General features: G+C 41.0%; 1 long non-coding RNA gene across 2 annotated transcripts in view; it reads right to left on the bottom strand.

Moving 5' to 3' along the window:
• Positions 1 to 17,246, bottom strand: part of LOC138738193 (uncharacterized) — a 90,617-nt gene that overhangs the window by 53,351 nt on the left and 20,020 nt on the right. For both annotated transcript variants that reach the window (XR_011341494.1, XR_011341492.1), the window contains exon 3: positions 13,400 to 13,472. This is a non-coding gene — a long non-coding RNA (uncharacterized lncRNA). The remainder of the gene's footprint in view (positions 1 to 13,399; positions 13,473 to 17,246) is intronic.

The raw sequence follows: 17,246 nt of genomic DNA, 5'->3' as shown, positions 1-17,246 counted from the left end.
GCCGGGATGACGCTGATCTGGGCACCATTGTCAATGAGGAACCGCAGGCCACTGACTGAGTTCCGCAGGTAGAGAAGGCTGTGTACTTGGCCAGCTGCCGCAGCCATTAACAGCGGCCAGCCTGGACGTTTCCCTGGAACGAGCAGGGCTGACGACCCTTCTGGGTCTTGGGTCCCCAGTGCTGGTGATAGAAGCAGAGGCCTGAAGCGGATGCTGCAGCCTTGGTTATGCTCTTGGGGGCCCCTGCAGGGGTCAGGTGCTCTACCACAGTGCTAGGGGCGGGCTTGGCGTGGTCATGCCCGTGCCTCGTGATCTGCTGGACCACAGCCTTCCGAGAATCGTGCGAGCCATAGCTCTTGGGCCTTCGGGCGACCTTCCTTGGGTCAGTGAAGCTCTCCTGAACCAGCAGCGGGTGGATGTCCCCAGGCATATGTTCGAGAAAGATGCGCTCGAAAAGTGGGCAGTTGGTGTGCTCACCCATGAGCACGAGCATCTCGTCCATCAGTTCCATTGGGGACCTGTCCCCAGGGCGTTAAGGTGCAGCACCCGAGCGGCACGCTGGTGTCTGGATAGTCCGAGGGACCCGGTAAGCACTCGCTTGATGGTCTCGTACTTGTCCTCGGCGGGTGGGTGCTGAACATGGTGCAGGGTAGCGACCACATGGTAAAATATGGTTGTGTCAGACGAAATCTGGCAGAGGTGAAACTGGGCCTCTGCATGGTCAAACCAGGTCTCCGGTCCTGAACCCAGAATTCAGGCAGTTTTATGGATATAGCGCTGATCCCAGGCTCGTTTATGATGAGTTTGATGACATTTGAACCAATTGTACTGGCAGCTACAATGCTCCTGCAATAACACACACAACCAGATGGGCTGAGCTCAGTGAGCAGACTAGTTTATTGCAGGTTGCTGGGCTGCACTTATACTCCTAGCCCGGACCTGGCTGAGAACCGCGCTGGAGGGCGCTGACGTCACCCGGGTGTCATGTGGTCCCCAAGCGCAGGTTTCTGAGCCCTGAGCTGGAAGGAAGGGAAACCCCGACGGCACCATTTTGGCCGGCTGCCCCACCGCGTGGCTTACAAGCGGGCCCGGTTTGCCTGCCTTGTGATGAGCTACCACATTAAAACCTTATTACATGAATAAGGGTAATGGAGAACAACCTGTATCAGAGGTGTTGGCTGTTGACAGAATGGAGGAAGTGGTGGATCATAAGATTATGGAAACAGAATCTTGTTAGGGTAACCTTAAAGAAACCATGGTTCCTGCGCGCCTGTCTAACTCAACAATTTTGGAAAATTTGGAAGAAAAATTAGGCCATCTTATGTTACAAGAGCATATGCAGTTGAAAGAATAACTTTTGAAATATACAAATTTGTTCCCTGATGTACCAAAAAAGACATAATTGATTTACCATGAACTAGATGTAGGAGAAGCAAATCCCATAAAACAGCACCCATATAGAATAAACATTCAGAAGAGTAAAATCATGATCAGGAGGTGGAATATATGTTGAGGAATGACATTATTAGACCTTCGAACTCAGATTGAACCCTTTGTTTTCAAGTTTAAACTTTTTTAAATTTCAGTCTAAAATATTAAGGAACTGTTAAAGCCATTAATGGTAAAAAGACTAAACCTCAAGTGCAGAAGAAATTACATTTTCGGAGTGTTGAAGAATTGGGGCCTAAACAACTTGTTACAGCCTCAGGTTTAATTTCTTCAGTGCCTAAACCACAAAGATTGCCTGTGGGAGCTGCATAAAAAAATGACTACTACTCACCAAGAGAAGGACTTTGCTGGAGTTACCCGTTCTCAAGAGGAAGGTGCATGTGCCCACGAAGTGGATCCCGATTCTGGCAGCCTGCCGATTTTAACGGAGGGAGCACGCAGGAAGACGACTCCATTGTTTGAAATGACTCAGTCAATGTTTCACACTGAAGAGACCGATCTAATCCGTGAGTTTTTGAAACAACCCCGAGCTGCGAGGGGAGAACAGCGGCAACCCCCTGAGGAAGTTGGGGTGCCGTCGCTGGGAGTCCAGACCCGCAGTAGAACCGTTAAATTGCCTGTTGTTGAGATGCAGCAGGAGCTGCAGTTACCTGGTTCTGCCACTACGTTAGAGAAAGCAGGGCTGAGCTTTTCTGAGCAACAATATAAACAGTTAAATGCTGTCATTCAGCCTATAATGCAAGAGCTGGCTCAAATTAATGTTAGTATGAGGTCAGAATTCACTACAGTTAAAGTACGTGTGGAAGCATCTTGTGAAGATTTTTTAAAATTTCATACTGCTTTTTTGAAATGTAAGCAGCAAGTGGCCTCTAATACAGAAAAAGTGTTGAAAGTTGAAAAATCCGTCATAGAACTGCGTGAACATGAAAAAGGAGTTAGAGAGGAGAATCAAAGTAGAAGGAATAATGTGAAAATTGTTGGTTTGCCAGAAGGTATGGAAGGACAAGATCCTCTTTATTTTTTTAAAGAATGGATTCCACAAGTATTGGGGCAAGAATTTTTCTCTGGAGGTTTAGTATTGGAAAGAGCTCATAGAGCTTCAAGAAGAACACCTCTACCTGGTCAACCACCGAGACCTGTGATAATTCGATGTTTGAATTATTTGAACAGAGAAGCAATACTTCGTTTAGCAGTGCAAAATGCGAGACAACGACAGGCTCCGTTACCGATTCAGAATAGTAGAGTTTTTTTTATCCAGATTTGAGTCAAGAGGTTATTCAGCGTTGGCGTCGATTTAATTCAGTTAAAGAAGTTTTGTGGCATAGAGGCTATAAGTCTACTTTTCGCTATCCGGCAGTGTTGAAGGTGTTCTATGGAGAATTTCAATCTCGGTTTTTTGACAATGATCGTGAAGCAATGATTTTTGCTGATTCATTGCCGGATGCAAGAGGACAAAGACGTAGTCCACCATTGTCTCCTAAAGAAAAATCTGGTTGTTTTGGAAATGGAAGAAATGGGAGAAATGGGAATGGAAAGAGTCCAACTTCTTTGGAAATTGGGTCTCCGAGATTGGAATCTCTTGGATGAACAGAAGAACTTACTTATTCTTATTTTATTTTATATGTCATTATGATATTTTGATGTTACTCTTTGTTTGGCTGAGGAGGGAGAGATTGGCTCTAAGTTCTATTAGTCATCAGCCACTGGTGGGTGATCCACACCCAAGTTTTGCTTAGGGGTTACTACCTTTTGGTAGTTTTTTTTTGGGGGGGTCTCTTTTTTTCTCTATTTTTGATTTTTTTTTAATTATTTTTATTTATTTTCATTTTATTTAGCCTTTAATTTGTGGGTTTTTTTCTCCTATTGGAGGGCCTATTTACATTGATTTGAGTTTTTATATAATGATATTATAAGTTCTTAGTAACATTAGTGGATATGTCAAAGTTGAGGTTTGCTACTTTTAATGTTCGAGGTTTAAACAGTCCGATTAAGCCTAAGTACATTTTGGCGTATATTAAGAAAATGAAAATTGATGCTGCTTTTTTACAAGAAACACATTTGAATGTCAAAGAAAGTATGAAATTGAAGAGGGACTGGGTAGGGCATGTTTATTCTTCTTCATTTAATTCTAGGGCTAAAGGTGTAGCAATTTTGATACATAAAAATTTATCTTTTGAATTACAATCAATGGAGGAAAAGGCAGGATGTATTCTTAAATTAAATTGTAAGATTTTTAGTGAATTTTGGACTTTACTTAATATTTATGCCCCAAATGTAGATGATGAAATGTTTATTTCTGATGCATTTTTATATCTGGGTCAGGTTAATAATAATGTTTTAGTTGTGTTTTGGAACCTTTATTAGATAAATTTCCGAAGAAAGTTAACCAATCTAAAATGGCAGTTCAGGTTCAGGCGTTGATGAAAGACCTTAATTTAGTGGATATTTGGAGACGTCTTAATCCGACAGAGAAGGATTTCTCTTTTTATTCAACTAGACATGAATCGTTTTCAGGGATTGACGTTTTTTTAGTATCGGCACATTTACAGGGGAAAATACAACGGAATATAAAAGTAGGGTGATCTCAGATCATTCTTTGTTATACTTTACATATGCAACCTCTGAGAAAATTCAGGTGGCCTATCGTTGGAGGTTTAATATAATGTTATTTAAAAAGTACGGAATTTATTGATTTTTTGAAAAAACAAATTTTTTTTTGAAAGAAAATTCTAACTCTGTTCAAAGTAAGTTTGTATGATGGGACGCTATGAAAGCTTATTTGAGAGGACAAATAATTAGTTATACTTCTAAAATAAAAAAAGAATCAATTAAATCAGATCTTGAATTTGAGAAACGGATTAATGAGTTAGAAATGGAATTTCAGAAAGATGCTACAGAAGATCAGAAAATAGAATTGTCTAGGTTGAAACTGGAATATAATATTCTACAATCTTACCAATTTGAATGTATGATTAATAGGACTAAACAACGATATTATGAATGGGGAGAGAAAGCACATAAGATATTGCATGGCAATTAAAGAAAGAACAGGTTTCGAGGACTATTAATGCTGTCAGATGGAATTTGTTTATCACGTATAAACCTCGTGAGATTAGTGATGAATTTTGTTCATTTTATAAAAAGTTATATACATAACCTCTGATGGAAAACAAGAAAATGGATCGATTGATCTTTTTTTTATCACAGTTGAACTTACCGACATTAGAGGACGTAGATATACAGGAGTTGGAAGCACCATTTACTGACTCGGAAATTAAAATGGCTATAGGTGCTGAACGGTAAATCGCCTGGTGATGATGGATTTTCGGTCGAATTTTATAAAATTTTTTATGATGACTGCTCCACAGTGTTTGGAGATGTGCAACACCAGGTTGGAGAACATTATGAATTGCCTGAGTCTTGTTCTAGTGCTTTAATTACAGTAATTCCAAAGAAAGATAGAGATCCTTTGAAAGTATCTTCATATAGACCGATTTCGTTGTTAAATGTAGATTATAAAATTATAGCTAAAATTTTAGCGAATAGATTGGCTAAATTTTTACCTAAGCTGATTCATATGTATCAGACAGGTTTTATAAAGAATAGATATGCCTCAGATAATATTTTACGTGTGATTAGTTTGATTAATAGATTTCGACAATCTTCAGACCATCCGATGGTGATATCTTTAGATGCCGAAAAAGAATTTGATAGAGTTGAGTGGAATTTTCTGTTCAAAGTTTTGGAGAAATTCAAGTTTGGTCCTCTTTTTATTGGTTGGATTAAGGCTTTATATAGTAAACCTGTAGCTAGAGTACTGATGAATGGTTTAATTTCGGAAACGTTTAAATTGACCCGATCTACTTGTCAAGATTGTCCTTTATCACCAGCTTTGTTTGCGTTAGTGATCGAACCTTTGGCACAGTTGATAAGACAAAATACACAGATACAAGGTATGAAAGTTTTAGATGAGGAATATAAAATTAATTTATTTGCCAATTATGTATTGGTGTATCTAACAAATCCAGCTCAATCACTTTTACATTTGAAGGAGTGTTTGATGCAATATGGATGTCTTTCTGGATATAAAGTTAATTGGGAAAAAAACAAAATATTACCGGTGAGTGAAGGAGATTATTCAGCTTATAAGAATATTCTTAATTTGAAATGGGCGGATCGAATTAGTTATTTGGGTATAATTTTGGATGTTAATTATCAATCTTTATATAAATTAAATTATGTTCTGTTAATAAAAAAAATTAAAACTGATTTGATTAAATGGAAAGATTTGCCTATTAATTTATTGGGTAGAATAAATACAATTAAGATGAATATTTTTCCATGTATGCAATATTTATTTCAATCTATTCCGTATTTACTTGATAATATTTTTTTTCGAGATATGAATAAAATGGTTAGGGAGTTTTTATGGAGAGGTAAATTTTCAAGAGTAGCCTTGAATAAATTAACTTGGAAATATGAATTAGAGTTACAGGGAAAGGTTGTGCAGACTGGGGCTTTTTTCTCTGGAGTGTAGAAGATTGAGAGGGGACTTGATAGAGGTGTTTAAGATTTTAAAAGGGACAGACAGAGTAAATGTGGATAGCTTTTTCAATTAAGAGTGTGGGAGATTCAAACTAGAGGGCATGGTTTAAGATTGAAGGGGGAAAATTATAAGGGGAACATGAGGGGAAATTTCTTTACGCAAAGGGTGGTAGGGATGTGGAATGAGCTTCCGACAGATGTGGTCGAGGCGGGATCATTGGTTACATTTAAGGAAAGACTGGTTAGTTATATGGATAGGAGAGGACTGGAGGGGTATGGACCGAGTGCTGGTCAATGGGACTAGGAAGGTGGGGATTTGTTATGGCATGGATTAATAGGGCCGAACTGGCCTGTTCTGTGCTGTAAGTGGTTATATGGTTATGGTTATATGGACTACGTTTACCACATTTTTGAAATTATTATGAAGCAGCCCAATTTAAATTTATTAGTTCATTGATGGATTTGGAATGGCCCCCTAATTGGACCAAAATTGAGATGGCAAATATCTCTGAATTTGAAATACATCAATTTTTGTTTAGATGGAATGTAAATTTGTTACAGCAACATAATGTGCCTATATTAAAACATTTAATGAAGTTATGGACAAAGAAAAAGAAAATGATAGGTTCTGGGGGTGAATTATCGGCCTTGACTCCGTTGTATAATAATCAACTTATTTCTTTTTCAATATATAATCAAAGTTTATTACATTGGAGATTTAAAGGTGTGGAAAATCTGGGAGATTGTTTTAAAGAAGGTAAATTTTTATCTTTTGACCAGATGAGAGATAGTTACGGTATTGATAAGAACTCTTTGTTTCTTTATTATCAAATTCGATCTTTGGTGAAACTTGTGTTTGGTAGAGATATGATTTTACCTGAAATGACTAAATTTGAGACTTTTCTTATGAAGGTACCAGAGAAGGGTTATATTTCATTTATGTATCAAATATTACAGGATGGTATGGATAAAAAGGGTTGGGATAAATCCAAAGGTAAATGGGAAGTGGATATCGGTTTTATTTTTTCCGAGGATGATTGGTTAGATATTTGTTATGATAGTGTAACTAGACTGATAAATGCGCGTTATGCAATGATTAATTATAATTTTTTACATCAATTATACTTAACACCTGAAAAATTTAAAAAGTATGGTTTTCATGAATCAGATTTGTGTTTTAGATGTGGTAACTCTGTTGGAACTTTTTTTCATGCGGTTTGGTCATGTATACATATACAATCTTTTTTGAAGAAAGTTCAATTGTTTCAGGAATACCTGTATAAGATTAAAATACCTTTAGATCCGACAGTTTTTTGATTGGGTAATTTGCCGTTGTCATACCCACACTCCTGTTCGGCTCCGAATCATGGGTCCTCTACCGGCATCACCTATGGCTCCTAGAACGCTTCCACCAGCGTTGTCTCTGCTCCATCCTCAACATTCATTGGAGCAACTTCATCCCTAACATCGAAGAACTCGAGATGGCAGAGGCCGACAGCATCGAGTCCACGCTACTGAAGATCCAGCTGCGCTGGGTGGGTCACGTCTCCAGAATGGAGGACCATCGCCTTCCCAAGATCGTGTTATATGGCGAGCTCTCCACTGGCCACCGTGACAGAGGTGTACCAAAGAAGAGATACAAGGACTGCCTAAAGAAATCTCTTGGTGCCTGCCACATTGACCACTGCCAGTGGGCTGATATCACCGCAAACCGTGCATCTTGGCGCCTCACAGTTTGGCGGGCAGCAACCTCCTTTGAAGAAGACCGCAGACCCACCTCACTGACAAAAGACAAAGGAGGAAAAACCCAACACCCAACCCTAACCAACCAATATTCCCTTGCAACCGCTGCAACCGTAGCGCATCGGACTTGTAAGCCACAAACGAGCCTGCAGCTGACGTGGACATACCCCTCCATAAATCTTCGACCGCGAAGCCAAGCCAAAGGACTATGGTAACACCACAAATAACAATTTTCCTAAAAAGGATAGTCATAAAATTAACTACAAATCAAAAACACAAGGTTTTAACCTTTATAAAGGGGAGGGGGTAGGGAGGGGAAAAACATACCCTATATGTTATACATAAGTATTGAAAGCAAGTGTATTGTTGTCTTAATCTATATGAGTCTTTAAAAATCAAAAATAAAATATTCAAAAAAGAATTTTTTTCCAAGATTGAAAAATGTAACTTTTACAGAAAACTGGTTAAAACTTTTTTCTAAGATCCCATTGCACTTCACTACAAAGCTCTTGTCCCGTAATGGCTTTATTTCCCAAATGTGTTTAGCCCCTCTCATGAATTTGCTATCAGATTTCCAGGAACACCATTATTTTGCAATGAAGATTCCTGACAATGTTGTTTCATGGTGATTCATTGTAAACTATAATGAGTTGACACTTTACTCTGAGTAACTTGTAGAAAAATTATTTTCTTAACATTCCATCATTTATTTAATTGCAAAATTGTTATATTAGAGTTTCCTACCAGAAAGGCTAGGATTTAGTTGCTGAGGTCATGGGTGCCTCAGACATCATAACTTTTTGATCATTCTGCAACTTTTAAGAAAAGCATGTTTACTAATTCAGTATGTGCATATTTGAAGTTGACCTAATGGCCACACTTGTGAGAGCTGTTGCAAACCCTGACAATGGCAATGCAAATATTTCTTAAGAAATTAGCACACCAATCCTGAAAATCTGACTTCTTACTCTAAATAGGACTACAAATGGGGCTATGACAACAAAGAATTGAATTATACGTGTTCGCTTCACACAACTAGGTTGGAGCATTTCCATTGCAATTATTTAGCAATTTAGGTCCAAATTTTCTATTACAAAGGCAAATAATATAGAGCTAGTGACAGATCTACCAACATCTGTCAAATTATAGAACAGGCTAAAGGGACAATGTAGTCTCCTTCTGAGACTCAGGGAGATATGTCAAAGTTCAAAGATCATTGCTGAGTTGCCAACATTTGTATTTCATTAAATAGCCTTGTTAAAAGAATAACGCATCTGGCATCGCCACAAAAATTAATCATTGCACCTTCTATTCACAAAGGAATTATCTCTGATGTTATCCAGACTAGATCCAAAAGGCAATTGGATCTGCTGAGTGAAATTCTAACTGTAATATAAGTGAACTGCTTATGTGCAGGAATTGAGGTTAATTTCCCCTAATTAGTATTAACAACATGAATACATATATCTTTAGTTAATTCTGCTATCTATCATAATATTCTTGATGTGGATTAATCTAGAAAACAAGATTATTTTGTATGAAATACCGACTTTTAATCAAGTATTGAATGTCCTATGTATCAATAGGACTTGCAGAATTTATGTGCGAAAATATTGAAAATAAGATTTCCACAAATTAAATACATTGTAGCATTCTTATAAAAACAAAGGCAGCAATAAAAACAAAGTAATATTATAACTGGTCTAAAAAGCTTTACTGTACAATGTGGAAACCTACTGAACATTTGAAAAAGAACAACAAATGATGTTTACTCAGCCTATATTGGCACAGTCTTCATTGTTGGCGTCTTTCATGGCTTGGTTCAGCATCATGCTGAAGAACATTGAAAAGAGGGTTGGTGCGAGAACACAGCCTTGCTTCACGCCATTGTTAATGGAGAAGGGTTCAGAGAGCTCATTGCTGTATCTGAACCGACCTTGTTGGTTTTCGTGCAGTTGGATAATCATGTTGAGGAACTTTGGGGGATATCCGATGCGCTCTAGTATTTGCCAAAGCCCTTTCCTGCTCACGGTGTCGAAGGCTTTGGTGAGGTCAACAAAGGTGATGTAGAGTCCTTTGTTTTGTTCTCTGCACTTTTCTTGGAGCTGTCTGAGGGCAAAGACCATGTCAGTAGTTCCTCTGTTTGCGCAAAAGCCGCACTGTGATTCTGGGAGAATATTCTCAGCGACACTAGGTATTATTCTATTTAGTAGAATCCTAGCGAAGATTTTGCCTGCAATGGAGAGCAACGTGATTCCCCTGTAGTTTGAGCAGTCTGATTTCTCGCCTTTGTTTTTGTACAGGGTGATGATGGTGGCATCACGAAGATCCTGTTTACATCCGGTACCGCACGGATGGCAGTCTCTTCAATCTGAGGCGCCTGCAAGCTCACACCAAGACACAAGAGAAACTTGTCCGTGAATTACTCTTTGCAGACGATGCCGCTTTAGTTGCCCATTCAGAGCCAGCTCTTCAGCGCTTGATGTCCTGCTTTGCGGAAACTGCCAAAATGTTTGGCCTGGAAGTCAGCCTGAAGAAAACTGAGGTCCTCCATCAGCCAGCTCCCCACCATGACTACCAGCCCCCCCACATCTCCATCGGGCACACAAAACTCAAAACGGTCAACCAGTTTACCTATCTCGGCTGCACCATTTCATCAGATGCAAGGATCGACAATGAGATAGACAACAGACTCGCCAAGGCAAATAGCGCCTTTGGAAGACTACACAAAAGAGTCTGCAAAAACAACCAACTGAAAAACCTCACAAAGATAAGCGTATACAGAGCCGTTGTCATACCCACACTCCTGTTCGGCTCCAAATCATGGGTCCTCTACCGGCACCACCTACGGCTCCTAGAACGCTTCCACCAGCGTTGTCTCCGCTCCATCCTCAACATCAATTGGAGCGCTTTCATCCCTAACGTCGAAGTACTCGAGATGGCAGAGGTCGACAGCATTGAGTCCACGCTGCTGAAGATCCAGCTGCGCTGGATGGGTCACGTCTCCAGAATGGAGAACCATCGCCTTCCCAAGATCGTGTTATATGGCGAGCTCTCCACTGGCCACCGTGACAGAGGTGCACCAAAGAAAAGGTACAAGGACTGCCTAAAGAAATCTCTTGGTGCCTGCCACATTGACCACCGCCAGTGGGCTGATAACGCCTCAAACCGTGCATCTTGGCGCCTCACAGTTTGGCGGGCAGCAACCTCCTTTGAAGAAGACCGCAGACCCACCTCACTGACAAAAGGCAAAGGAGGAAAAACCAAACACCCAACCCCAACCAACCAATTTTCCCCTGCAACCGCTGCAACCGTGTCTGCCTGTCCCGCATCGGACTTGTCAGCCACAAACGAGCCTGCAGCTGACGTGGACATTTTACCCCCTCCATAAATCTTCGTCCGCGAAGCCAAGCCAAAGAAGAAATTGGCACAGTGTAACATGGCACTGCACCAATTCCATTTCCTTTCCCTTGTAGTCATGCAATCTCTTGGTATGGGCAAAGCAGAACAATTTAGAAAAAGAAATCTGAGAATTTTGTTTTAGAGTCTCTCCTCTAAGGCAATAAAACTCCAGGAAGCCAGGATGGAATTACAAAATACATAGAAATGAAGTACGTTGTTAACACATGCAGTGGTATCCAAAATAAGGTCTTTTAATCAACCTTTCTTGATAGTTCAGATGTTTCCTCCACAGTTCAATAATCTTAAATTTCTCAGTGACACCTCTGGTTGCAAAAAAAAACATCATCTCTGGCCATAATATAAGAATGACAGTATAGTAATCTAGCAATTATGTTGAACTGCAGTCCAAATGGATGGTGAGGTAACTCATTATTTGTGTTACACAGCCATTAGACAAAAGGTGGTAGGATGGAATTTATCTTTTATCCTGAGATTCTACCTTTGCCAACTTGTCTGGAATATTCTGCAGATCTCCTGGAAAGTCAACTGTTGATTTTGAAGCTATGAAACTAGCATTTTTGAACCTCCATTACAAAATATTCATAAGTAACTCCCTTTTTCTTTGGCTTGGCTTCGCGGACAAAGATTTATGGAAGGGTATGTCCACGTCTACAGGCTCGTTGGTGACTGATAAGACCGATCCAGGACAGGCAGACACGGTTGCAGCGGTTGCAAGGAAAAATTGGTGGGTTGGGGTTGGGTGTTGGGGTTTTCCTCCTTTGTCTTTTGTCAGTGAAGTGGGCTCTGCGGTCTTCTTCAAAGGAGGTTGCTGCCCGCCGAACTGTGAGGCGCCAAGATGCACGGTTGGAGGCGATATCAGCCCACTGGCGGTGGTCAATGTGGCAGGCACCAAGAGATTTCTTTAGGCAGTCCTTGTACCTCTTCTTTGGTGCACCTCTGTCTCGGTGGCCAGTGGAGAGCTCGCCATATAACACGATCTTGGGAAGGTGATGGTCCTCCATTCTGGAGACGTGGCCCACCCAGCGGAGTTGGGTCTTCAGCAGCTTGGATTCGATGCTTGCGGACTCTGCCAGCTCAAGTACTTCGATGTTGGTGATGAAGTAATTCCAATGAATGTTGAGGATGGAGCGAAGACAGCGCTGATGGAAGCGTTCTAGGAACCGTAGGTGATGCCGGTAGAGGACCCATGATTTGGAGCCGAACAGGAGCGTGGGTATGACAACAGCTCTGTACACGCTGATCTTTGTGTGTTTCTTCAGGTGGTTGTTTTTCCAGACTCTTTTGTGTAGTCTTCCAAAGGCGCTATTTGCCTTGGCAAGTCTGTTGTCTATCTCTTTGTTGATCCTTGCATTAGATGAAATGGTGCAGCCGAGGTAGGTAAACTGGTTGACCATTTTGAGTTCTGTGTGCCCGATGGAGATGTGGGGGGGCTGGTAATCTGAGTCGCCTGCAAGCTCACACCAAGACACAAGAGCAACTTGTCCGTGAACTACTCTTTGCAGACGATGCCACTTTAGTTGCCCATTCAGAGCCAGCTCTCCAGCGCTTGACGTCATGTTTTGCGGAAACTGCCAAAAATTTTGGCCTGGAAGTCAGCCTGAAGAAAACTGAGGTCCTCAATCAGCCAGCTCCCCACCATAAGTAACTAAAGTAGCATTAAAAAACTGATAATGAAGTTTTAAATTAATTTCTAAATCACTCAGATGTAAATCAGTCAGATTCCCACAATATTGTGGAAAAATCTCATTCCATTTCCTGGGAAATGTTTTTCTTCTTGCACTATAAAATTAAAACCAATGTCATTTCCACTGGTGGAGTGGTTGATGTTTGTTTTCATCAGGTTCATATCAAACACAGCTTTCTCAATATGTTGGGGTGAGGGGGAAGATGGGCAGGATTTAATTTTCCGACATGCTGGGGAAGAGACCTGCAGTTACCAGGAGTCATCAACATTCTTTTGGGATTTCAGCCAAATAGACAGAGCAGATGTAATGACAGCACCCACAACTTGGTTTCAGCTTCATTATTTTATGCTGAAATTTAATATAATTTATACAACAGATAAAAAGTTAGATCTGAAGGGTTGTCTTTTGCACTGCTTGATATCATGAACTAAAAAGAACAAATATTGTCACTACTGAAACATGATTGGGGCCTCACAGTCAGCCACAATTCTCACATCATTTATTCATGTCAGAAAAAATTACCATAATTAAAGACTGACTCTTAGAATTCTTACCTTGACAGTTTTTAATTCATGCCTAGTCTCCAACAACCCGGGTGAAGTTCATTGGTCTTGACATGAGAGATGTCTGGGTTATCACAGTTGGAAATATGCAAATCAGAATCAGAATTTATTGTAGAGAAGTCAAGAAATTTGTTGCAAACATTCATAGATAATATCTTATAATATTACTATAAATTAAAAAAAAATAGTAGTGCACAAAAAGCCAGGCAGTGTCTTTGGTTCAGTGATTATTCAGGAATCTGATGGCAGCAGGAAAAAAGCTGTCCTTGTGCCATTGAGTGCTTGTCTTTAGGCCCCTGTACGATTTTCCTGAGAGTAGCAGAATGAGGAGGGCATGGCCTGGGTGATGGGGGTCTTTGAAGATAGAGGCTACTTTTTTAAGATACCACCTATGGTGCCTATGATGTCGCAGGCCGAGTTAACAACCTCTGGAGTTTATTCTTGTCCTGAGAGTTGGTGCCTCCATACCAGGCAGGGATGCAACCAGCCAGAATGCTCTCCATGGTACACCTGTAGAAGTTTTCGATGACATACCAAATCTCCTCAGATGCCTCACAAAGTATAGCCGGATAAGCAGAGTAGATGAATGAGTCAGCAACCACAATGGAAATTGTGCAACTCCACATCTCCTCTTCCAGCATGTTAGAAAGTTCAAATTACTCCCATTATTCTGATGAAAGCATTGCTTGATTTGAACATGATGAACCTGTGAGAGATGAGTAAAACTAATATGAAAATATGAGAGATGAAGAAAGCTAGCATGGATATATGTGTAATGAATTAAGCCAGTATGAATATGATAAGGGTAGATGATAGAGCAACTTGTCCGTGAACTACTCTTTGCAGACGATGCCGCTTTGGTTGCCCATTCAGAGCCAGCTCTTCAGCGCTTAACGTCCTGTTTTGTGGAAACTGCCAAAATGTTTGGCCTGTAAGTCAGCCTGAAGAAAACTGAGGTCCTCCATCAGCCAGCTCCCCACCAGGACTACCAGCCCCCCCCCCCCCCCCCACAACTCCGTCGGGCACACAAAACTAAAAACGGTCAACCAGTTTACCTATCTCGGCTGCACCATTTCATCGGATGCAAGGATCGACAACGAGATAGACAACAGACTCGCCAAGGCAAATAGCGCCTTTGGAAGACTACACAAAAGAGTCATACCCACATTTCTGTTCGGCTCTGAATCATGGGTCCTCTACCGGCATCACCTACGGCTCCTAGAACGCTTCCACCAGCGTTGTCTCCGCTCCATCCTCAACATTCATTGGAGCGACTTCATCTCCAACATCGAAGTACTCGAGATGGCAGAGGCCGACAGCATCGAATCCATGCTGCTGAAGATCAAACTGCGCTGGGTAGGTCACGTCTCCAGAATGGAGGACCATCGCCTTCCCAAGATCGTGTTATATGGCGAGCTCTCCACTGGCCACCGAGACAGAGATGCACCAAAGAAGAGGTACAAGGACTGCTTAAAGAAATCTCTTGGTGCCTGCCACATTGACCACCGCCAGTGGGCTGATATCGCCTCCAACCGTGCATCTTGGCGCCTCACAGTTCGGCGGGCAGCAACCTCCTTTGAAGAAGACCGCAGAGCCCACTTCACTGACAAAAGACAAAGGAGGAAAACCCCAACACCCAACCCCAACCCACCAATTTTCCCTTGCAACCGCTGCAACCGTGTCTGCCTGTCCTGCATCGGTCTTGTCAGTCACCAACGAGCCTGCAGCTGACGTGGACATACCCCTCCATAAATCTTCGACTGCGAAGCCAAGCCAAAGAAGAAGAATAGAATGTAGGAAGTAAAGTTAGTCTGAATAAGATAAGGGTCTTCTAGCCTTAGAGAGTCAGCAAGTTCCACATATGTAATTAGTAAGCCTTAGACAGAATTAGCAAGTTCTGCATATAAGAGTTTAGTAAGCCCTGAGGGTTGGGAAGGTGTGAATAAAGACAAAGGCAGGTGAATAAGGACAATGACATGATGGGAGGATACCCCCTGGTCCTCCAATTTCACAGAAACAGCACGTAGGCAGACAGGATTGCCTAATGCCAAACTTATCCAGGAGGCAGAAGAATGTTAGGGGGGGGAGGGTACCTCTACACTGAAATGAACTGTATAAAAGTTGGGTGTGTATTCCCAGGGTAAGGGGAAGCACCCAACTTTGCATTGTTGTACAATAAATGTTCTTTGTTCTCAATTTTTGTCTCGACCAAATTCTGTGAAGGTACTTCTGTTTCTCACAAACCAATAGAGTTATTCACACTCAATTCAAATTGACACAGAGGCTGAAACTCTAGGACTACAGCAACAAAGTTTGTTTTATAAAGGTTAGAGAATTTAAACCACACTGAGCACACTGGCAGAGAAATGGAATATGTCATAAGTATGATTTATTGTCCTTAGATTGTGTGGAACTAATTGTGGAGCATTCATTCTTGACATCTAGTCAATAGGTCAGGCCTTCACCAGCTCATAATCTGCATCCCAATGTTTTGAATGAGGTACCTTTAGTGATAGTAAATGCTCTATTTATTCAAGGTTCTGCAGATTCCAGAATTATTTATATGGATGGTAGAATATAAAATGTGACACCCACCCAAAAATGATAAAAACAAAAGTATGCAAGAATGTTAGTTGAAGAGTTATAATCAGCAATTATAGTTGAAATTATCATTGCTCTGCTTTGTGAAAAGATAGGTTTCATTTTATGATTTTAATCAAAAATCAGATTTTTGCAAATTGTATATGCAATTTGCAAATTGTATATGCAAATACAATTTTGTCCACTGTGAAATATAATGCTTTTGTTATGCTGAAAGGCAAACAGCGGAAACCAAACTGCATTAAAAGCAGAAAATGCTGATACAATGCCATAGATCTCAAAAACCTTAATCCTTCATTTCACACCAGAATGGTCTATGGGGTATGATTTTTGTTTCCTTGAACAGAGGCCCAATCAGGGCCCTTCCATATTATTCTCTTTCACGTGGCTATTTTTGCTCTTACATTGAACAACTTTTATTTTGAGGTGACTGAGGGAAGTAAAGGTAGGGGGAGTTGGGGTGGGAATAATGAAAGGAGTAGGAGTACAATTTGGAGTAGGGGTAGAGATAGGTGTAAGGGTTGGAGTAGGGGTAGGAGGTGGGGTTGGAGTAAGGGTAGGGGTAGAGGTTGAGTCAAGAGTTGGGGTTGGGGTTGGGGTTGGAGGCAGGGAGGCTGTATTTAACACCCACGTCATGATGTCACCCTTCCATATATATATATATATATATATATATAAAATCCTGTGTGTCAGTAGCCATGTTAGTCTAATAGAAGTAAAGGATGAGAAAGCATCATGTCTCCAAGTCTTAATTGTGTAAGTACATACACAACAGTGGCGACAAAAAACAAAACAAACCCTACACATACTCCATGCACCAACCGTGAGAATGAAAACAACAGAAGAAAGGTAGAAAATGGCTACCTAACAACCCCAACAAATTTCCACCAAAAGATCAAGGTGAAAGCACACCAAGATGGTGGAGGGAAAGTTCAGGGAATTCAACGAAGTAGAAGAAAGTTGGGATAACTAGAATGGTTTAACTGGTACTGCGTAGCCCCCAATATTGGTGGAAGGTCCAGTAAACTGCAAATGTGCCCTCTTCCTCAGTAATAATGGGCAGCAAAACATTCATCCTCCTTAAGTCCTTGCTGTCCCTGGAGGATCTAAGGAATCATTTAAGCCCCAAACCACCAAACGGCAGGAAGGCAATGATTCTATGAAAGGAGACAAGGACCAGGAGAAACAGTAAGTGAATACCTAGCATCGTTGCGCAAACTGCCATTTTGAGCAGTTT

The sequence above is a fragment of the Narcine bancroftii genome, chromosome 1, assembly GCF_036971445.1.
Source record: "Narcine bancroftii isolate sNarBan1 chromosome 1, sNarBan1.hap1, whole genome shotgun sequence".
NCBI lineage: Eukaryota > Metazoa > Chordata > Chondrichthyes > Torpediniformes > Narcinidae > Narcine > Narcine bancroftii.
The sequence above is the reverse complement of the archived record's forward strand: the minus strand, read 5'-3'. Positions and strand labels throughout refer to the sequence as shown.